The sequence below is a fragment of the Rhipicephalus sanguineus genome, chromosome 6 (assembly GCF_013339695.2).
Source record: "Rhipicephalus sanguineus isolate Rsan-2018 chromosome 6, BIME_Rsan_1.4, whole genome shotgun sequence".
Classification (NCBI taxonomy): Eukaryota; Metazoa; Arthropoda; class Arachnida; order Ixodida; family Ixodidae; genus Rhipicephalus; species Rhipicephalus sanguineus.
Window position 1 is genome coordinate 8,610,974 of NC_051181.1, and position 23,347 is coordinate 8,634,320.

General features: G+C 52.2%; 1 protein-coding gene across 1 annotated transcript in view; it reads right to left on the reverse strand.

The window, feature by feature from the left end:
* Nucleotides 1–23,347, reverse strand: part of LOC119395588 (kinesin-like protein KIFC1) — a 273,777-nt gene that overhangs the window by 227,418 nt on the left and 23,012 nt on the right. The window lies entirely within an intron of this gene.

A 23,347-nucleotide genomic window follows, 5' to 3' on the forward strand; every position in this document is an offset into this window, starting at 1 on the left:
TTCCACTGTATGATGTTGTCCATGATGGGAAAAAGGGTGCTGTGTGTAAAGTGGACGGAGATTGGCTCATTTTACGGGGCCTTTGTTAGGCCCTGTAATTGGTGTTTTGTCCTTTTTGGAGCGGTCGAGAGAAGCTCGCCGCTCCTTCGGCGCTTCCTGCGCCGTTTGGCTTGACGTAGTGTCCATAGCCTCTTGCGAGGCACTGGACACCCGCTCGACAGAGCGGTCTGTGCGTCTCTTAGACCTCGCCTCGGTGGACGAAGTCTTTGTCCCCACCGAGCTGGAGGTCGATAAGACCCCCTTGGCCTCGTGATTGCCCTGGCTGCTGCCAGAGCTTGTGGAGACCACTGGTGTGGACAGGTTGAATGTGGGCAGGGCAGCGCTAGCTGCTCCCACCGAAGGGGCAAGTGGCGTTAGCCTGGGCACGCTAGGCGTGTTCCGGGCTACCGCCAGGGGCCGTTGTGGTGCCGCCCCTCGTTGCACCACTTCGGCGAAAGGTGTTTTTAGTGGAAACATTGACGAGATCCGCTGTCTTGCTTCCCGAAACGTGATGTTTTCTTTAACTTTTATAGTGATTATTTCTTTTTCTCTCTTCCAGGCTGGGCACGCTCTGGAGTATGCAGGGTGGCTTCCGTCGCAGTTTGCACAAAGGAACTCGTCATGATTGCAGTCGTCAGCACTGTGACCAGTTGTGCCGCACTTAGCGCAAGTCAGCTGCCCTCGGCAGCTCTGAGATGCATGTCCAAAGCGCTGGCATTTGAAACAACGCCTCGGGTTTGGAATGAACGGTCGGACATTGAGTTTCACATATCCAGTTTCAAGAGTTTCGGGTAGGGTGGTTGAACTGAAGGTGAGTATCAAGTGCTTCGTTGGTATTTCGTTGTTGTTACGTCTGATTGTGATGCGTTGGACATGTGTCACACCTTGTTCTTTCCATCCATCGAGGAGTTCTTCTTCATTCAGTGTCATCAAATCTTCGTCCGATACCACACCCTTCACTGTATTCATGGTACGATGTGCGCTCACAGAGACAGGTATGTTTCCAAAGGCTACGAGGTGCGAGAGTTTATTGTACTGTTCCTTATCCTTTAGTTCGAGGAGCAGATCTCCACTTGCCATCTTTGTGGCCTTATAACCAGTTCCAATGGTCTCCTTTAGGCACTTGGCAACAAGAAAGGGTGAGATTGCTCTAGCTTTCGTTGACGATTGTTCGCAGTGGAGGACATGGAATTTCGGGAAGGTTTCTTTGTTTTTGGGCCAGAGGAGTGAAGTTACGTCGGTGCGTACCCTTTTCGGGGCACGATCGGTTGCTGAAGGGGTCGAGGATCCCATGGGAAAAAGTGGACTTTTCGGTAACGGCGCCTACCACCCACCACGGAGCCCAACAAGGGGGCGTGTCAGAACATGTGTACAAGTCTGCGCAACGCCAGTAGTGCGACGTTACTATAACCCAATATGGTTTACCCTAGGTTGGGTAGCCACACAAGGTTAACCCTTGCCGCCACTAAAATTGGAAGTGACTAGAAGATAGGAGAGGACAGGAAAGGCTGAAAGCGAGAGAGAAAGACGAAGATGAGGGGAGAGAGAGATAGGAAAAGGCGACTGCCGATTTCCCCTGGGTGGGTCAGCCCAGGGGTGCCGTCTACGTGAAGCCGGGGCCAAAGGGGTGTGTTGCGTCTGCCGGGGGGCCTTAAAGGTCCAATCACCCAGCGTCGGCTCAACCCCCAGGATCCCCTTTTCCCCGGACACGGCATAGCCACGCACGGCGAGGCGTGGGAGGGATCGAAACCCCCCGTTAGCTCGGGTCCGTGGTGTCGCTACACACCAAACGCCTGCTTGCGCAGACGCCCCTGCGGGGGTACTGGTATGGGTCGAGTGATTTGTTTGCTTTGAGGAAATGTATAAGTCGGCGGTTTATCATCTTTTCAAAAAGTTTACACAGGCAGCTTGTTAGTGCAATGGGCCTGTAGCTCGTAACGGAGGATGGGTCTTTGCCCTGTTTTAAAATCGGAATAATAATGGCTTCCTTCCAGGCCGAGGGGATCTCGCCGGAAGACCAAACAGCATTATACAGTGAGAGGAGGGTTTTTTGAGTTTCAGATGGCAGGTGTTTCAACATTTCATATACAACACGGTCGGAGCCTGGGGCGGAATTATTGCAGCAGTTAAGCGATGCTTGTAGCTCAGCAATGCAGAAAGGTTCATTGTATGCTTCGTGTTTTGTGGATTTGCGCTCTAATTTCTGTTTTTCGATTCTTGTTTTGTATCTTTGGAAAGCTTCACTATAGTGCGACGAGCTCGACACCTGTTCGAAGTGTGCACCTAGGAAGTTTGCCTGGTCTTCCAAGCTGTCACCTTGTGTGTTTACTAGAGGAAGTGAATGTGCTTGTCGGCCTGCTACCCTGCTAACCATGTTCCAGACTTTGGCCTCCTGTGTATATGAATTAATGCCCGATAAAAACTTCTGCCAACTTTCCCTTCTGGCCTGTCGGCGCGTTCTCCTGCCTTGGGACTTTATGTTCTTAAAACTGTCCAGATTCTCAGCTGTCGGGGAGTCCCGAAGCAGCCTCCATGCCTTGTTTTGTTTTTTGCGCGCGTTTCGGCACTCAGTGTTCCACCACGGCACACGTCTTTTGCCGGGCAGTCCACTTGTTTGTGGTATACACTTAGTTGCAGCATCAATCAAAAAAGCAGTAAAATATTCTACAGCTTCATCCATGCTTAAAGCACACATGTCGTTCCAACTTAGGAGAGCCACTTTACGAAAATGTTCCCAATCTGCTTTGTCAATTTGCCATTTGGGAACCTGTGGAGGACATTCATTTACTATTGGTGTGCTGAGAACTACAGGAAAGTGATCACTTCCGTAAGGGTTATTAATGACTTTCCATTTGAGTAGGGGTAGAAGTGATGGAGATGTGATGCTGAGGTCTATGGCCGAGTAGGTATTGTTGGCGAGGCTATAATATGTTGGCTCTTTTTGATTCAAAAGACATGCGTCGGAAGAGAAAAGGAAATGTTCAATAAGACGACCTCGCGCATCGCAGCGAGAATCACCCCATAGACAACTATGTGCATTAAAGTCCCCAAGTACCAGATACGGTTCTGGAAGTTCATCTATTAATGACTGGAATTCATGTTTCTGAAGGTGGTAGTGTGGAGGTATGTAGATAGAGCATATGGTGACGAGTTTGTTCAAAAGAACCGCTCGAACAGCCACTGCCTCGAGGGACGTTTGTAGTGGTAAACGTGTGCATGCTACTCCTTCATTAACTATAACGGCTACGCCACCTGATGACGCTGCAGCATCATCCCGGCCCTTCGAAATATAAGATAGTGGCGTAGGAAATTGGTGTTCTTAGCTTTTAGGTGTGTTTCTTGTACACACAGCACTTTTGGCGAGTGTTCGTGTAGCAACTCTTGGATATCGTCAAGGTTTCTTAGAAGACCTCTAACGTTCCATTGTAGATTTGTGTATCCATTTTGAGTTTAAATTAGTGCTGTGTGTATGGAGAGAACTGTAAGCTTAAGTCACAGAGCCCTTTCCAGGCCCCGTGATGCGGGCTTTTTCTTTTCTGGCGCGCTCCAAAGAGCTGCGCCGTTCCTTCGGCGCCTGTGACGCCGTTAGACTTGCCGTTGTGTCCATCGCCTCGGCAGAGACGCTGGATGCCCGCTCGCGGGTTACGCGCACGGGTGTCAGAGTTTTGGGGCCCTCTGACGGCACAGAAGGCCCTGGGCCTGCAGATCCGGAGGCCTGCATGCCGTTTGGTTGCGGAGCAGTACGGGCTGCTTCCGCTGGGGGGGCGGATGGCGCTGCCGCCCGTCCACTGTGTGTGGTACGTGCGGCCACCGCGAACTTTGTGGCACTGCCCCCTGACGTGCCACGTCCGCGAAAGTAGGACCCTGCGGAAAGGAAAGGCGTCTGCGCGCCTCCTTAAATGAGATATTTTCAGTTACCTTGAGTGTTATGATTTCCTTTTCCTTTTTCCACGAAGGACATGTGCGAGAGTAGGCGGGGTGCCCACCGTCGCAGTTTGCGCAGTGTGGGGTTTCGACACAGTTGTCAGCAGGGTGTTCGTGTGAACTGCACTTGGCACAGGTTTGACGGCCACGGCAACTCTGAGAGCCGTGACCGAAACGCTGGCACTTAAAGCAACGGCACGGGTTGGGGATGTAGGGTCTGACCTTAAGTTTCAAGTATCCTGTTGCGACATGTTCTGGTAGGGTGCTTGTGCCAAATGTGAGGATTAAGTGCTTTGTCAAGATTTCTTTGTCGTCGCGCCTGATTTTGATCCGCTGGACATTTATCACATGTTGTTCACTCCAGCCCTCGAGGAGCTCCGCTTCTGTCAGGTCGAGAAGGTCTTGATCTGATACCACACCTCGCGAGCTGTTGAGAAAACGATGCTGGGTGATTGAGACAGGTGTGTTTCCCAAAGAAACAAGTTTAGACAGTTTTTCGTATTGGGTTTTGCTTTGAACTTCAAGGAGAAGGTCTCCGCTAGCCATTCTAGTTGCTTGGTAACCATGGCCAAAGTTTCAGCAAGGCATTTTGACACAACGAAGGGAGAGATTGATCTGGCATTCTTATCGAGAGTTTCACAGTGGATGACGTGGAATCGCGGGAAAATTTCATTTGGCTTTAAGAATAGGTTGACTGTATCTTCGGTGCGTCCCCTCTTTGTGCGAGGACGATCATGAGTCTGGGAAAGGAAGTGGAGGCCATAAGATAAGTGTATTTTCGGCAGCCATGCCAGCCGCCCACCATGGAGCCCAACATGGGACGCGACAGCACTTATGTTTATATAAGGCATGCCAACGCCAGCTGTACACAGCCACTATAACCAAATATAATGTGCCCAAGAGAGGGCACACACACAAGGTTAACCCTCGCCGCCAGGAAAAATGGAAGTAAATGGAAGAGAGGAGAGGACAGAAAAGATGCAAAGTGAGAGAGAAAGACGAAGATGTGAGAGGAGAGAGAGACAGGAAAAGGCGACTGCCGATTTCCCCTGGGTGGGTCAGCCCAGGGGTGCCGTCTACGTGAAGCCGGGGCCAAAGGGGTGTGTTGCCTGTGCCGGGGGGCCTTAAAGGTCCAAACACCCGGCGTCGGCTCAACCCCCAGGATCCCCTTTTCCCCGGACACGGCACAGCCACGCACGGCTAGGCGTGGGAGGGGTCGAAGCCCCCCGTTAGCTCGGGTCCGTGGTGTCGCTACACACCAAACGCCTGTTTCCAGACGCCCCTGCGGGGACCGAAAGACCCATTCGACAACATGCCTATAGGGTGTCGCAAAAGGAACAAGACTCTATAGGTCCTGCCTTTCGGTCTATGCTCAGCGCCAGCTACTTTTCAAAGGATGATGGATTTGGTTCTCACAGGGCTCAAATGGAAATCATGTCTTGTTTACCTTGACGACGTGGTGGTCTTCGCAGACACGCTTGAACAACACGTCCAGCGCCTGCAGACAGTCCTTCAGGCAATTAGAACAGCTGGGCTTTCAAACCTGAGAAGTGCCATTTCGGATACGAAGAACTGAAATTCCTTGGCCACGTTTCAGCCATGCCGGCATCCGCCCCGACCCCGAGAAAACCAGCACCGTTGCCGCATTTCCCGTGCCCACAAATAAGCGTGACCTACGCCCATTTCTAGGGCTCTGTGCGTACTACAGGCGCTTTGTCAAAAATTTTTCGAAGATCACTGAACCCCTCAATCAACTTACAAAAGACGGCGTCCCGTTTGTTTGGGGTCAGGATCAGCACCATGCCTTCGACACCCTCAGAAACCAACTCCAGGCTCCGCCTGTACTGGGTCATTTTGATGAAAACGCTGACACAGAGTTACACACAGACACCAGCAACATCAGCCTAGGTGCCGTATTAGTTCAGTGGCATAATGGCGTAGAGCGCGTGATTGCTTCTGCGAGTAGAACCTTATCACCTGCTGAGAAAAACTATTCTGCTACAGAAAAAGAATGCCTAGCTGTTGTCTGGGCCATAACAAAGTTTCAACCATACTTGTACGGCTGCCCATTCAGAGCAGTTAGCGACCACCATTCTCTTTGTTGGCTCGCGAATCTCAAGGATCCCTCAGGTCGTCTAGCACGATGGAGCCTTCGGCTACAAGAATTCGACGTCACCATCGTACACAAGTCTGAGCGGAAACACACTGACGCTGACCGTCTTTCACGTGCGCCAGTCGGAAATGCCACCACTGACCTTGAAGACGACGACACTTTTCTTTCTGCCGTCTCAGCAACCAGCTTGGCTCAGCAACAGCGTGACAACTCTGAGCTCAGCCCGCTCATTGACTACCTGGAAGGGCGCACTGTTGTGTAGGGCAGGAGTGCGGCGTAACCCGCGGCGGGCCGACGGAGAGGCCGAACGACGGGAGGGCGCGCGGAGTGACGACGCAGAGACCAAGCTTCGGCGAGACTGACGGGAGACTGTTCTCCCGCGTTTATTGCAGGCGGTTTTAAGGAGCGAGAAGAAAGGTTATTGGTCAGCGAGGCACGGGTCACATGACCGGCATGGCCACGCCGGATTGGTGGTAGCAAAGAGGCATGGCAGAGACCTAGCTCCCCCTTGTAGCATGAATAGAGAGCACAACAGCACTGGTGTCTCAGCAAGTCACCAGGGGTCGCACGACACAACATCGTCCCGCCCTGGGAAGAATTGCATCCTTATACAATTCTAACTGTGGTACCTGCAATACGCAGAAGTTCAGTCTAGGAGAACACACACACAACCTAGGTTACAGAAAATTCATTTCACCGACACCTAACACAAGTGCCAGCTTGCACTGTTCAATGAACATTCACACACGCGCACTAGAGCAGTAGGCTGGGGCTTACGCGTCCGCTGTGGGCGACGTGACCCAGGCCCTCCAGGAAGACTTTGCGTGTGGCGGCTGTTGGGAGCCGACTTCGAAGACCCAGTCGCATTACTTCCCTCCCCCGTGTTGGAATTCGGTGCATTTACTGCAGGTGAGGAATATCCAGGACTTTCCTCCTGAAGTCCCAACGGGTGATACTGGGTCGCAGGCAATTGAAGCTGCGCTTCCGCAGATGCAGAGTCGCACTGGACAGCAGGGCCACCGCGAATGGCCTGCGCAGGGAACACCTGGTTGCTGATGCGCAATCTTGAATGCGGCCGCCGACCGTGGCCGTCGTCGTCCTGGAGCTGTCGCAGCTCGATGGCGTCCTGCTGCCGTAGCGCCAGAGGCAGCCGACACAGCTTGGCAGACAGTGGCACGATGTGTTGCCGCCTCTTGGCCCGGTGGACGTAGTCCTTGACACGTCCCAGGGCTCCGCTATGCAGGTGCTCGAACCCCGGAGGTACACCTGCAGGAAGCTGCGATGAAACTGGTGTAGCCGGACGACACGTCAACGTTGCGCCGTCGTTCAGGAGTCCCAACTGCTGGATGGCGTCGAGCCCCAGCAGTGAAGTGCCGTGTGCTGTCACGTAGAAGGTGACAAAGGCCCGCTTGCCATGATGCTGCAAGTCTGTGCGGAAATAGCCCAGGACCGGTATGCGATGCTTCGAAAAATTTTTCAAGCGAACTGACGCTGGCAGCAGGCGATGCTTCGAAGCGAGAAAGCGCGTTGAAGTCCCTCTTCGTCATCAATGATGCCGTCGCTCCGGTGTCCACTAGCAATGACATGTGGCTATGTCCTCCGACGACAACAGGGATACGCAAGTCCCTTGGGCTAGACAGCGAAGCTTGCACGGACAGGACTGTGGCAGTGCCGGAGTCAGCGTCTCGGACGGGGGCAACTTCCTGCACCGACGCTTGCCGTTTGCGGCAGACTGCCGCGAAATGCCCTTTGATGCCGCAAAATTGGCAAATTTTCTTTTTGGCTGGACAATTTCTGGAATTCGCCAAATGCCCTAACTTGCCGCAACGAAAACAGGGGCCGACTTGAGGCTTGGGCGCAAGCTGTTGTACTTGCTGGCAGCAAACGCAGTCTTGAACCAGCGCCGTCGAGCCCGCGCAGCCATCTTGAATGCGGCCGCCCGACTTGGGGGGGAAGCTGCCGCCATGTTGAGTCAGATGCGGGGCCAGCGAAGCAGCCGACCCGCCATTTTGAGCCGCTGCTGCGACGCACTGGATGCTGCCGCCGTAACCGGAGTGCGAACCGAGTAGCCGTTCATTTTCTCCGAATGCCGCGTTGGCTTTGTTGAGCGCCTCCAAGTCGCGTCCAACTTCTTCGGCTTTCTGCAGCGTAAGGGCTTCCCCGTACGATAGTAGCTTGGCCCGTACATGTGCGTTGGCGACCCCGTGAATTACTTGGTCCCGCACTCTGTCGTCGTACGTAGCTCCGAACTTACATGACAGGGCCTTTTCTTTGAGCGCGGTGACGAAGTCAAGAAACGTTTCGCCGGGCAGTTGTTTGCGGCTCGTGAAAAGGTGCCGCTTGGCTAGCACGTTCGTTGACTCGGCGAAAAGCCCGTCCAGGAATTGTAGCAACGTGTCGTACTCCGTCGTCGCCGCATCTGTCGACACCGTGCCCGAGTCCGCCGCCGTCGGTGTACTGGCCGTGTGCGTAGCATTTGGGCCGCCGTGTGCTTCGAGCTGCTCCTGCGCCGCGAAGTATTTGCGCTGGCCCTCGATACCGAGCACGCTGATAAGTGCTGACGCGCGTCTTTCGTCCTCCCAGCCGCTTCCGCCGGCCGCCTTCAAGTGTACCTGGAAAATCTTTTTCCATAAATGCCAAGGAATGGAAGGCTTGCCGGGAACGTTGAGGAACGGAGGAAGGTTTGCAAAATGGGCCGCCATGTGTGCAGGAGGTAGGCAGTAGGCTCAAGCGGGAAGGTGGCGTCATAGAGGGAGCCGGAGCGGGAACAAAGAAAAGTCAGGTCGACGCGCTTGTAGCGTGCAGGAAGCAGCACCGACGCGCAGCAGAAAAATGTGACTCGTAGCGTAGTGTCACGTACGTCGTGCTCTTCCTGGCGTCGCCTGTCGAACCGGGTTCAGCACCTCGTCGCCATGTGTTGTGTAGGGCAGGAGCGCGGCGTAACCCGCGGCGGGCCGACGGAGAGGCCGAACGACGGGAGGGCGCGCGGAGTGACGACGCAGAGACCAAGCTTCGGCGAGACTGACGGGAGACTGTTCTCCCGCGTTTATTGCAGGCGGTTTTAAGGAGCGAGAAGAAAGGTTATTGGTCAGCGAGGCACGGGTCACATGACCGGCATGGCCACGCCGGATTGGTGGTAGCAAAGAGGCATGGCAGAGACCTAGCTCCCCCTTGTAGCATGAATAGAGAGCACAACAGCACTGGTGTCTCAGCAAGTCACCAGGGGTCGCACGACACAACACGCACATCCCATCCCACCTTCCTCGAAGTTTCGCACGCTCGCTAGCCTCCTTTTGTTTCCGGGATGGAGTCCTTTATAAGAACTTTGACCATACGCAAGCTACATACCTGCTAGTGGCACCAACCATGCTTTGTGACGACATTTTACGTGCTTGTCACGACGAACCATCGTCCGGACACCTTGTATACGCGCACGTTGCAACGGATTCGCCGCTCCTACTACAGGCCACGTCTCACAAAGACTGTGAAGCACTACGTTCGCACGTGCCGCGACTGCAAACGGCGTAAGACTCCACCTACACGACCAGCGAGACTGCTACAACCGATAGCCACACCGAAGGCACCTTTTCATCAGGTTGGCATGAACTTGCTGGGATCATTCCCCACGTCTTCGTCTGGAAATCGGTGGATTGTGGTCGCTACCAATTACAGTAGAACCTCGTTGATACGTTTCCGAAAAAACGCGGAAAATAAACGTACGATCCGGGAAAACGTACGATCTGAATCCAGTAAAAATTGAGGCTGACAAGCCCATATTGAGGTGCAAGGGCAAAAAACATTTATTTCTCAAAAAACATGGAGGGACTCTTCGATTTTCAAACTCCTGGCATAATCGCTGGCAGCCAGCTAGTTCCGGTCCTGACCTAAAATAACGTCGTGGTCACGTGCATTGAAATCCCGAGACAACCCGAATATTGCAAAATCGAACTCTGGGACAACCAGCGTAAACGTAAAGAAACGCTACCGCCGTGTCAGCAGGCGAAACTTTGCGCCGCATGAGCGTCGGTTCTTTCTGCATTGCCGCTTGGAAATATGGGGCTAGGTTTGCCGAAGAGCAGAAGGGATATCTTCGAGCATACGCATTTGGGATGCGATCACGTACGTTCGCAAGATCACACGTGACTTGCCCCGTCCGTGAAGAAAACTGCCGCCCCGCTAAAGACTTAACAAGCTCAACTCTTCGCAGTGCATGTAACAATCGCGGTACAACACGATATGCGAAATCTCGCGAAAGTGATAAGCGTCCCCAAAAGCGACAGCTGTTCGCGGCTATCGCGTACTACGTCGCACACTCGCGCTGATCAGTTTGCGTTCTGTCTTAACTTGAGACATGCGCTGGTATGTTCGCCGCCACTCGTAATCGCACCATCTCGCACGGCGGAACGGGCTTTAAAAGATAACGCCCGGTGTAATGGCAACCGAAGGTGACGTCCCCAAGCGCCCGCACTGCGATCTGTCGAGTCCTCAAAAAAATGGCGGCGAGCGCGCATCGTCTCGTTTTGGCGTCTGATAACCAGAAACTTCCCAGATATCTTCAAGAACAAATCTTTTCTGGCAGCTTCTGATGGCCCGCTGGTAGACAGAATTGCCCAGCCAGAGAAATACGCCCACTGGAATTGCGCCGGGCGGAGCAAGCCAAAAACGAATGCGCTCCGGGAGAAAAGTGTGGGGAAAATTATCGGCCATATTTACTGGGCACAATGGCGGCGTTGCTATGGTTAAGGGTCGCGGCGTGTTGTGCAGCGGTGGCGATGCGGCGGCGGCATGTGCGTTTCCGCGGCAAGCCGTTTGAAGATTTTGATGGCCAGCGTCGCCGCCTGCCTTCAGGTCGGTGTGTGGTTGACAGAGCGCGGCGATCGAGCAATTCGGAGAAGACACGGTGGGGGCGGTCGAGCAATTCGGAAGAGACGCGGAGGGGACAGTTGAGCAAAGCAGAGAAAGCGCGGAGGGGGAAAGGCATGCCGCCGTCGCCGCGCGGCGGCTGTCTGCCACATCGCGCTTCACAAGTGCAAGAGAGGGCTCTTTTTGCACGTCTGAATGGAAGTTTCTGACTACAAAACGTATGATACGACCGCAGTTTTCCGCGGTGCTGAACGTTGCTGCCGAATAATCGTATTTTCCGGGAACGTATTAACCGGAACGTATTACACACAGCTGTATTGGGTTATTTTTAATTTTCGCGATTTCGAGCGTAGGAGCCGGGAAATCGTACTAAGCGGGAACGTATCAACGAGGTTCTACTGTACTTAACACGGTACTGCAAAACAAAAGCACTTCCAAAAGCTAGCGCAGCAGACGTTGCCCATTTTTTTGTTAACAGCGTCATTCTCCATCACGGAGCGCCAGCTGTCGTCATCATTGACTGTGGGACAGCTTTCACTGCAGAGATGCTGCAAGAAGTCTTGAAGTTAAGTGGCACGGAACATCGCAATACAATGGCCTATCACCCACAAATAAACGGGCTGACTGAACAAGACGATTGCAGACAAGCTGTCAATCTATGTAGCCACTGACCACAAGAACTGGGACGATATCCTGCCTTACGTCACTTTTGCGTATAATACTGCAATTAAAGAAAGTACAGGTTTCACCCCTTTTCGCTTAGTCCACGGTCGAGAGGTTACCACAATGCTCGACGACACGCTCCTCCCCGACAACCTAGGCATGTTTTCCACGGATGCTGCAATGTTCGCTGAATGCGCCGAGGAGGCCCGTCAACTTGCGCGACGCCGTATTCAGTGTCGCCAAACTGCAGACGCACGCCGCTACAATCTTTGTCACCGAGAAGTTACTTTCAATCCTGGTGATGAAGTCTGGGTGTGGACCCCATCAGACAGCGCAGCCATTCAGAAAAGCTGCTGCGCCGCTACTTCGGCCCTTACAAGATTGTACGACATCTCACCAATGTTACCGTATTTACCCGAATCTAACGCGCACCTTTTTTCCGGAAAAACGAGTCCAAAAATCGCATGCGCGTTAGAATCGAGTACCGAAAAAAAAAGAAACTCTGTTATCGTATTGCCATCGACATTTCAAAATGGCCTCCTCCTACGCGCCTTGGCCATTTCTGCCATTTTTTTCAGTTCGTACGTGTGCAGAGGAGATTGTCATCCCGTTCTGCGTTCGCATCGATGGCATGGAAGTGCCGACTCCAAATACTCTACGAGTGTACCACGATGCCGCATTTAAAAGAATAGTTATTACATGTGCAGAGAGACGGACGGAAATTGGGCCGCATCGCGGTCGTTCGGAGTTCCCGAAATGTGCGTGCGAGACTGGCGCAAACGGAAGCAGAAGATTTTTTACAGCAAAGCTTCACGAAAAGGTCTCAGTGGACCAAAGCAGGGCCGGTTTCCCGAAATCGAAGAGTGTTGACAGCGACAAGGAGTTGTCGGACAGCGACGAGGACTGATCCATTACGCGACTCGTATCGCCGCCGTAGTGGTGACAGTTTAGCGGCAAGGCCCGCTTTTTGACTGTGTTTTACTTTTTTGAAACTTCAGTTCTTTAAAACCCAAATACTTGTTCTTCTGAATGTGCGAAGTGTGACTCCTACGGACTTTTTTTGATGGGTGCGCGTTACAATCGATGTATTACTTTTTTTTTTTTTGGTCGCGGAAAACGGGTGCGCGTTACAATCGAGGGCGCGGTAGAATCGAGTAAATCCGGTACTTATGAGGTTCTCCCAGAAGGCACCTCGAGACGTTCCCGTCGCCTTCCACAAACTGAAGTCATCCATGTTTCTAGGCTGAAACCGTACTTTTCTCGCTGTGACTCGACTGTGAAGTGACATTGACTTCATTGACGACTTAGCATGTGTCCTCTTGTTTTCTCTTTTTCGTTTTGTTCTTTCTTGTTATCTGACTCATTGTTTGATAGCAGCAGACTACGTTATTTTGTGTCACGACACATTTATTTTGCTTGTATAGTATCCTTCTTCATTTTCTCTTTTGCCCTCATATACAGCATCGAGACGATGCTTCTTTGGGAGAGGGGGTAATGACACATACCATCCCACTGTGGCACATACAGTATAACCTCGTTACAACGGAACTGTTTACAACAGACATTCGGATATTACATACCAATTTGCGGCCTTATGCCGACCTCCGTATTTGTTCCATTGATTGAGCTTTGTTTACAACAGATTCTGCTACAACGGACATTCGGATATAATTGACTAAAATGTCAAGCCAGCAAGGTGGTCAGGACACCTTTATAGCGGACTTTTCTACCACGGAACACACCAAATTCAATAACTTCCGACTTCAAACATTGCTTATAAGCATACTTTCGGCGCTTTCAGGACGGGAGCAGCGCGCCGCGGATATCGACGTACCGATTTAAGAATGAAGGCCGCCGATCTCCGGTCTGTCAATGATCAGCTATGCCTAGCTGTAGTGACAAAAAATTGGTGCACAGCGTGCTTGGTGTTGCGTTTGGGGACGCTGACGCGCGCAATTGCTAGCCGCTGCCACCGCTTCTCCGAGCGGTTGCTGCACGGCGAGCGTGGCCGGGGGGTATGCTCCCGATGCGCAAAATGCCCATCTGCGGTTCCGAGGAGCCAGCAGGCAATGCGATTCGTTGCTTGCAACAAAGGACATTGCGGCTTCTTTGCTTTCGCATGTCCACTAGCCCGCAAAGTTCGGATTTGTCTCGTACGTCGGCACCGTGAGCGGAGTTAGGCCTATCCACAACATAGAGTACAAAGCTCGGTTGCGATGTGCGTGGCCGCGGTGCCCGATGTGTGAAGAGGTTTATTGGTCGTTGAAAGACGTAATGGTCGTCAGCGGCAAGCAAGCGACAAGAAGCGTCCAGAGGCACAGCGGCGATCCGAAACACGAGCCGAGCGAGCCGAGCGTTGGCGATGCTGCTCGATGGAGGCGCATCTTCTTCTTCACAATCGCCCCCGCTGAAAAAGGAGCCATCCTGGCGACCTAAGAAGTTTCAGGTAGAGGCTCATGGTACGGCTTGAGGTGGGAAACATGGACGATGTCACGTCCACGCCGGCACATGTCATCCGATCGAGAAACTGGCTCGATAAGAAAATTAACTGGAGAGGTTTTCTCCAAGATGGTGTAAGGGCCCTCGTACCTTGGAACGAGCTTCGAGGAGAGTCCCGGAGTCTGGTATGGGACAGAGAGCCATACGAGAGACCCTGGGGCATAGCTAGGGTCTGGAAGTGAAGTGCTGCGGTTTTCTTTCTGTCGCTGCTGCTCTTGCGAGGTAAACGTGCGGGCGAGCTGGCGGCACTCTTCGGCTTGTCGAGCAGCTTCGGAGACAGGTGGACACTCGGAAGCATCAGGACGGTAGGGAAGTAGGGTGTCAATAGTATGTGAAGGCTCGCGTCCGTAAAGGAGAAAGAAAGGCGAAAATCCGGTAGTTGTTTGTATCGCGGTATTGTATGCGAATGTTACATAAGGGAGGACATGGTCCCAGTTGGTATGGTCAGATGCGACGTACATCGAGAGCATATCACCCAGGGTGCGGTTAAACCGTTCCGTGAGCCCGTTAGTCTGCGGGTGGTATGCTGTGGTTGTCCGATGAATGACGTGGCATTCCGAGAGCAGAGCTTCGACGACCTCGGAGAGAAAAGCGCGGCCTCTGTCACTAAGGAGCTCTCGAGGGGCGCCATGTCGAAGGATAAAGTGACGTAAAATGAAAGAGGCGACATCCCGAGTGGTAGCGCTAGGCAAAGCGGCAGTTTCGGCGTAGCGTGTCAGGTGGTCGACAGCCACGATAATCCACCGGTTGCCATCTGCGGTCATTGGAAGGGGACCGTAGAGGTCAACGCCGACGCGATCAAATGGCTTGGCAGGGCATGGAAGCGGCTGCAATGCGCCGGTCGCACGTAAAGGTGTCGATTTGCGTCGTTGGCAGTCAGGACAGCACTGCACGAATTTCCGCACAAAATTGTACATGCCGCGCCAGTAATAGCGATGGCGAAGGCGCTCGTATGTCTTGAACACCCCGGCATGGCCACATTGCGGATCGTCGTGAAGAGAGGCACATACTTGTGATCGCAAGCTGCGTGGAATGACCAGTAGCCATCGGCGGCCATCGGCAGCGTAGTTGCGGCGATGAAGCAGTTGATCGCGGATGGTGAAATGGGAAGCTTGACGACGGAGGGATCGAGATACAGGAATGGTGGATGTTCCACATAGATAATCAAGAAGAGAAGCGATCCACGGGTCACGACGTTGTTCGGTGGCAATGGAGTCGAGATCGAGAGATGACAAGGAGTGGACGCATGTGGTTGCGCACGCTGGATCTGGCGGTAAAGGTGAGCGGGAGAGGGCGTCAGCGTCAGAGTGTTTGCGTCCGCAGCGGTATACGACGCGAATGTCGTACTCCTGGATGCGAAGTGCCCATCGCGCTAGGCGGCCAGAAGGGTCCTTCAACGTGGCGAGCCAGCAAAGCGCGTGGTGATCGTTTACTAGTTTGAACGGGCGGCCGTATAAGTACGGCCGGAACTTTCCAAGCGCCCACACCAGAGCCAAACACTCTTTTTCAGTCACGCTGTAATTCGTTTCGGCTTTCGTCAGCGTGCGACTAGCGTAGGCGACGACGTATTCGGAATAGCCGGGCTTTCGTTGAGCGAGGACAGCGCCAAGCCCGACCCCGCTGGCGTCTGTGTGTACTTCGGTAGGAGCCGTCGGATCGAAGTGACGAAGAATAGGTGGGGAAGTGAGCAGGCGGCGCAGTGTAGCGAAGGCTACGTCACATGCAGAGGACCAGGAGGAGAGGTTCACGTCGCCGCGAAGAAGCTGGGTTAACGGTGACATGATGGATGCAAAATTGCGAACAAAGCACCGGAAATAGGAGCATAGACCTACAAAACTTCGAAGTTCCTTCATGGTCGTGGGCTTAGGGAATTCCGCGACTGCACGAAATTTTGCAGGGTCAGGTAATACGCCCTGTTTGGACACGATGTGGCCTAAGATGACGAGCTCCCGGGCAGCGAAGCGGCATTTTTTGAGCTTAAGCTGAAGGCCAGCGTTGGTCAGACAAGTCAAAACGTGCCTGAGGCGACGGAGGTGTGTAGGGAAATCATGGGAGAAAACCACGACATCGTCGAGGTAACACAGGCACATAGACCACTTTAGACCACGTAGTGTATTATCCATAAGTCGTTCAAACGTAGCAGGCGCGTTACAAAGTCCAAAGGGCATGACGTTAAACTCGTATAGGCCATCAGGTGTAATAAACGCAGTCTTCTGGCGATCGGCTTCAGCCATAGGAACTTGCCAATAGCCAGACCGCAAGTCCAGTGACGAGAAGAATTCTGCGCCGTGAAGGGTGTCAATGGCGTCGTCAATGCGCGGCAAAGGATAGACGTCCTTGCGGGTTATCTTATTCAAACGACGGTAGTCCACGCAAAACCGGATAGATCCATCTTTCTTACGCACCAGTACGACAGGAGACGCCCAGGGACTGTGCGATGGTCGAATAACGTCTCTACGAAGCATGTCTTCGACTTGGTTGTTAATGACGCGGCGCTCTTCAGCGGAGACGCGGTATGGTCTTTGACGCAGCGGCTGGTGTAAACCGGTGTCGACGTAATGTTGTACTTGCGACGTGCGGCCCAGTTGAGGTTGCGACACATCGAAAGAATTCCGGAACTCGTGCAGAAGAGCAAGTAGGTCAGCGTGTTCGGCAGGGGTGAGGGTATCGGCGATGGCACTGGAAAATATATCACTGGATGACTCCCCGAGTGCCGACAGGGCATTTGGTGGGTCGCAGCAGTCATCCGGGACGTCAACCAAAGACGAAGAGTCGAGATCTTACACGCGGCCGAGACATTCGCCTGCAAGCAGCGTGACAGGTGCAGAGAGCGGATTCAAGACGAATATATTGCTGCTGCCGGCGGCGATGTCAATCGTTGCGAAAGGTAGCGGCAGAGCTCTACGACTCGTGAAGACATCGGACGGCGTGAAAAAGACTGTAGCGTCGGTGTGGGCGTTGCAGGAAACAGGGACCAGTGCGAAAGTGCCAGGCGGAATGTCGGTATCCTCACGAACGAGCAGCTTGGGCGGCTGATGAAGAGCGTCAAGTAATGGGGCGTCACACAATGGGGAAAACTCAACTTCGGCGCGTGCGCAGTCGATGACGGCATTATGGCGGGATAGGAAGTCCCACCCGAGGATGACGTCATGCGAACAGGCAGAAAGGACAATGAACTCAACGATGTACAGATTGCCTTCAATGACCACTCTTGCAGTGCAGGCTGCGAGAGGCGTCACTTGCTGCGCGCTTGCGGTGTGGAGCGACAGTCCCGAAAGCGGCGTCGTTACCTTTCGTAATACACGGCAGAGATTAGCGGCTATGACAGAAACGGCGGCGCCGGTGTCCACAAGGGCAAAAGTACGAACACCTTCAACAGTTATGGCGACCACGTTATTTGGGGAGGAGTGAGGGCTTGGACAGTTCGGAGATGGCGCAGTTCTTGCCTCTTGAACTGCGGCGTTTAGTTTTCCTGGTCGGAGGGTCCGGGCCGGCGACGCATGGGGGACGGCGATCGCCGCCGAGGAGATGGTGAGCGCTGCGGCTGGAAGTCAGGGCGGTGAGTAGGGGCATCGCGCGGTGATGGGCCAGGAACGTATTGGAGGAAGGGCTGGCTTCCGGCTTGCGACGAGCGGGCACGGTCGCCGAAAGTTTGGGGGGCAACGTGTCCAGGAGTGTAGCAGGCGTAGCAAATCGGTCGATTATCAGGCGTCCTCCATGGATTGGCGATTGTCGGTGCTGCCCAAGTGGAAGGATAGACAGGCGGTTGCGTGGGCTGCGAGTGCGTAGTGTAAGGTGGTTGCGGAAGCCTACGCAGAACGTCAGCATACGTGAGGGGCGCGGCTACAGGCTGCACGGCTTGCGCATGGGCGACAGGAGCGGCCACAGGCTCCGATGCACGCGCGTAGTGAACAGGGCTGGATGGAGGCGGCTCGCGGCGTGCAGGGGGAACAGCGTGGGCAACCTCCTCCGAAATAACAGTGCGGAGCGGGGTGGGCAGACGGGTGGTAGGCTCGTGAGTAAAAGGCATTAAGGAAAGTTGGCGGGCAACTTCCTCGCGGACGAAGTCTCGAACCTGCTGAAGCAACGTCGAATGGTCAGGCATGGTGTCGAGACTGCACAGCGACTCGCCACCCCGTGGAGGCTGCCGAGTCAGAGCGCGCTGCTTCTTCAACTCGTCGTAGCTCTGACACAAGCTGACGACTTCTGAAACTGTGCCCGGATTCCTAGCCAAGAGCATTTGGAATGCGCCATCGTCAATGCCCTTCAGGATTTGTTTGATCCTGTCAGCTTCGGGCATGGTGTCGTTGACACGTCGACAAAGGTCGACGACGTCCTCAATATAGCTGGTGAAGCTTTCTCCAGTCTGCTGTGAGCGGACGCGCAAGCGTTGCTCTGCGCGCTGCTTGCGGACAGCTGGTCGACCGAATACTTCAGAGCAGGACGTCTTGAAGACGGTCCATGTGGGGATGTTCTGTTTGTGGTTGTTGTACCACAATTCGGCGACGCCAGTCAGATAAAATATGACGTAGCCTAGCTTGTCGGGGTCATCCCACTTATTATGCGCGCTCACCAGTTCGTAGTGGTCAAGCCAGTCTTCCACGTCGGTCTCATCTGCACCGCTGAAGACCTTTGGGTCCCGGAGCCGAGGAAGCCCGGTGCAGGTGACGGACAGGGACGAAGGCGCCGGTGGGTTTGCGTGGTCAGTCATGATCGGCGGTAGCGTCCGGCTACGCAGCTCCAGGGTGTAGCGACGGGGATGAACAGCACCCTCCACCAAATGTGAAGAGGTTTATTGGTCATTGAAAGACGTAATGGTCGTCAGCGGCAAGCAAGCGAGAAGAAGCGTCCAGAGGCACAGCGGCGATCCGAAACACGAGCCGAGCGTTGGCGATGCTGCTCGATGGAGGCGCATCTTCTTCTTCACAGATGTTTCAAAGTATGTCATGCTCGATTGAGAGTACAAAGAGTTGTCCCGCAGTGGTATTCGTCATTAGCTCCGACGTGCTGATAAGAAAAACCTCTAACAGCGGGTCCAACGAGTCAACGCTATACAGTCACACGTATGCGATGTTCGCGACGAGTGCGGCGCGCAACCGTAATCCGATGATTAAGCTTCCGCTTGCAGCTGCCAAACTAAAGTGTTCTAAATTATTGTCAACCCGTGAACACAGAACGAGTGCGAACACGTCACTAAGTAGCGCAATTTTTGATAGCCAAGACCTCGCGATGCACAAGCAGTAGACGACGATCCCGAAGCGAGCATCATGGCAGAAGCAGCCAATCGGAGGCCTTGAATTGAACTTTCAAACATGTGCTTTTTGTACGCTTGTTACTGAATGGAGGAGCTAGCTGAAACAAAGAACTTGAACACGGAGAAATGCTCTTTACGACGAGCCCAAAATGGTGGCGCCCGGTTGCGCCGTTACAGAGCTATAATTTTGGAAAACGCTGTTTTTTTGTTTTGTTTTTTTAATTTTCGCCAAGTCGGCAGGTGCAAAAAATTTTTTATAGAACCGCTACGTAGTTTTCAGTGAAGATATTTTGGAATCAGATAGAAAAAAGTCTACAGAAACTAAAAATGACATTTTCCAAAAATCGCATTTATTATTTTTTTTGTTCCCCCGTTAAGATTAAGATCATGTTTGTCACTTGTAATTCTCTCCGGTTATAACAGACCCATTCAGCGTTTACATAAAAGTCTGTTGTAACAGTACTTGGATTTTACATACTCCCTTTACAACAGATCAAAATCCTCTTCACTATGAAGGTCTGTTGTAATGACGTTATACTGTACACGTTTGGGTGTGAAGAAGAAGAGAACGTTTTTTTGCTGCTCTGGTTCCGGGGCAGACGTCGACTCCTGGTTGTCTGTCTTGTTTCACCCGCGACAATATCAATGTAAGCAAGGTCAACGGTAACCCTCAACGAGATGGCCAAAATTGCACTGCTGCTTCAGAGAAGTCTTCTGAAAACAGGTTTTTCAGTAACTTCAAAAGAGTCCTGTAGCAGAGGAACAATCACAATGGCATGCTGGAATTGTTCAGAAGCAGCCAGATCAGAAAAGCAGGACAATGACAAGAGGAAGGAGCTGAGAAGAGGGCCTCCCCAGCACTGGGACGTCTTAGCGGCGCTCGGGCTTTGCCACCTTTCTTGCAAACACCGGTCGCTCTGTCCTTTTGACTGTGCTCTCTCTGCACGTTCACGTGCCCTGCCCGCCCTGTCGTCTGCTCTGGGGGTTTAAAAAAGATATCTGGCATTGAAAAACATTTTTGCGGTGTGAATCTCATCAGAGGAGAGCAGTTGATTGACCACTTTTGCGGGACCGAGTCGATCATTGAGTACGGTGATGTTTGTGCAAGTGCTACGTGCATGTCGATGCTGAACGGCCACATTTGTATGATGTGAATATTAAGGTGACTGCGTGAGTTCTGTAATTATGTGACCAATAAAATGCACCTTCGTTGCGGCAGTGGAGTCTCCTCGGAGCTGCCAGCAAACAACCACGCTTTCGCCACTGTCGGACAAGAGTGCCGATGAGCCAAGCTCATTGAACGGGAATTAGCTTGATGGCAGCAATGAATTGCAAAATGAAATACAGTGAACTCCCATTAAGACGAACTCGGTTAAGACGAATTCTCGCTTATGCCGAACAACACGGGACCGTTTCTTTGGTTTCCCATAGACGCAATGCAAAAAAAATTCGCTTAAAACGAACCGCCCTACTGTACTCTTCTGTTAAGACGAACTTTCGCAGTGATCGACAACGCTAGCGATTTTGCAAAACGAACACTGCAGTCTTGGTGGGGCATTCAGGCGAGCGAGAAAAAGCAAAAAGAATAAAAAGTCAGTTTCGCCGCAAGGGGAAGCAATGATTGCGATAGCAAGAAAACGATAGCAAGGAAACGATAGCAAGGAAACGATAGCAATAGGGGGATTTACAACTGGACCCCCAAGCCATTGCGTCCTTTTGTATCCCCCCCTGTTCTTCGGTTTCTCAGCTGGAGTACAAAGGAGAACAGAAGAACACCAGAGCTTGGGGCCCCTCCGCCGCGGTCAGAGGGGCAAACGCAAGGGGAGTGGGGAAAAAAAAAGAAAGAGACAGTGGGAAGACAAATTCTGTGCATTACGATCGAGTACGAAACCGAAGCCATGTTTGCGGCGCACTCCCGTCAGAGGGGTCAGGTGCATTGTCATCACCATCACACAATGGCGGCCGAGCACAGTTTGTGGTCTGTTCGTGCGCGTTCTATCTGTTCCCAGTGCAGTGCAAATTGTGATGAGCCATTTTGACTATGGAAGTGCACGACAAAGGAAGGCTATTTTGCACACTGAATATAGCTGTGTTGTGTCTTTTTCGTGTGCGCGAGGCTTGTGACCGTGAGTGGCACAATCTGATATCTTCAGCTGCACGTCGCTCAGGAAAAGTTACTACGGGCCGAAAACGGGAAAATATCCGGACCTCGAAGAAAACCTTGCAGCCTTTAAGCAACTCAGCATATAATGACAATTTTATCATTAAAATGTCGTAGCAAATATCTTCACGAGCATTTTTATTTTTGAACAAGCAAAATCGGGAGCTCATAAGATTTGTGTAAATACTCTGCTTGAAGGCACAGGTTTTATCTAGATGAGCCAAATAAATGCTTTTTCTTGTTCTTTTTGCCCCCATTGTAAGTCTACACCATTCAGTGTTGTCAAGTAACATATCTGGATGCACTTGGCATGTTAGCATGTCTCTCTTTAGGGGCACTTCTGATAAGCCGAACTCCTGATAAGACGAACAGATGACTGCGGTCCCTACTGCATTCCTCTATGTCCCCAGCTTTGAATTATGCAACACAGTAGTCGCAGTGGCACTACAGTGTGTAAATGCATCGCTAGAGGCCTGATCCGCGTGCAGCCCGCACCTGAGCAAAAGCCGATGAAAAAATTATGCCATGGAACGCCGACTGAACAAGGATATTTGAAATTGTTGAACATCCGCGAACACATTTAACATATGTCAATTATTATTCCCTAGATTTGTCAAAACTGCCCCCTGTAATTATTGTAATGTACGTGGAATGTAACTGCTGAAGTTGAGAATAATAAAAGCTTTTTCATGTTCTGTGACCCAAAAGAAATGCATCTATAATTGTTTTAAATGCGAAGCATTTCTTAGCAAACCTCTGGCACTTTGAGCGTTTCTATCTACGTATCTATCTATCTATCTAGCCGCCTACGTCTGGCGCTCTCATGATCGCCTCCTTAACTTGATGTAGACCAAAATTGGCATGGGAGGGTAAGAGTATTTGACGAATATGATTGCCAGTTCAGCACATGAATAACATTGAAGTCCTGTCGCGTACATCGTCAAACCCTTTCCACTAGACACGTGTGGCACATACCCGTTTACCACGGGCCGCGGTGTACGGGTATGCGCCACAGGTGATTGACAGTTTATATCTACCCAGGAACAGCGAGAACCGAAATTGGTAACTTAAATGCTAGAGCGTTAAGGAAAACCAACATCGGCAGCGTTGACTGAACGAATGGAAAGAATGAAAATTATGATCCCAGCCGGAATCGAACCCAAGCATTCTGCGTGGCAATCAGATATTCTACCACTGAGACACGCCAGGTCTATAAACTGGTTTGGAAAAACAGCATACGCAGGCGTTATATCGGTGCAACGTCAATTGTGGTTGTGGTGCTGGCTCTTTAATTTTAAAAGAACGGAATAAACACTACATGATACTCCTACGATGTGTACCCCTACGATGCAGGCGTCATATCAGATTAACGTCTGTAGTTCCAGGGTTGACTCCGCTTTTATAGCAGTCTAATAAAGAATACGTTTGTATTCCTATGATTCAGCAAGATATATTGAAGCATTCCTCGACCCCAGAGAAATACATTAACGAAAGTTACATATGATATACACATCACCGCACCGTAATGTGCACTTCGTCCACCAGAACGACGCAGTCTCCTCTTCATTTCTTACGAGGCTGGGCGATGGCCTCATGCTGACCGAGGATGATGCCAGATTCATTGACAGCCGCTTTGTGGACTAGGCTGCGTAGGCCACATAAGCCCAGGTAGCCTACGAATACGACAAACACCAGCCACTGATGTTGGTCTACGTAGCACTATCCAGGCCTACCAGCCTCGACGGCCTGTACCTCACCAACGCGAAGGGTAGCTTCAGGTTCCGACATGTCGCTGGCTCTGTCGACAGAAAATTTGTCGACGAAATGACCG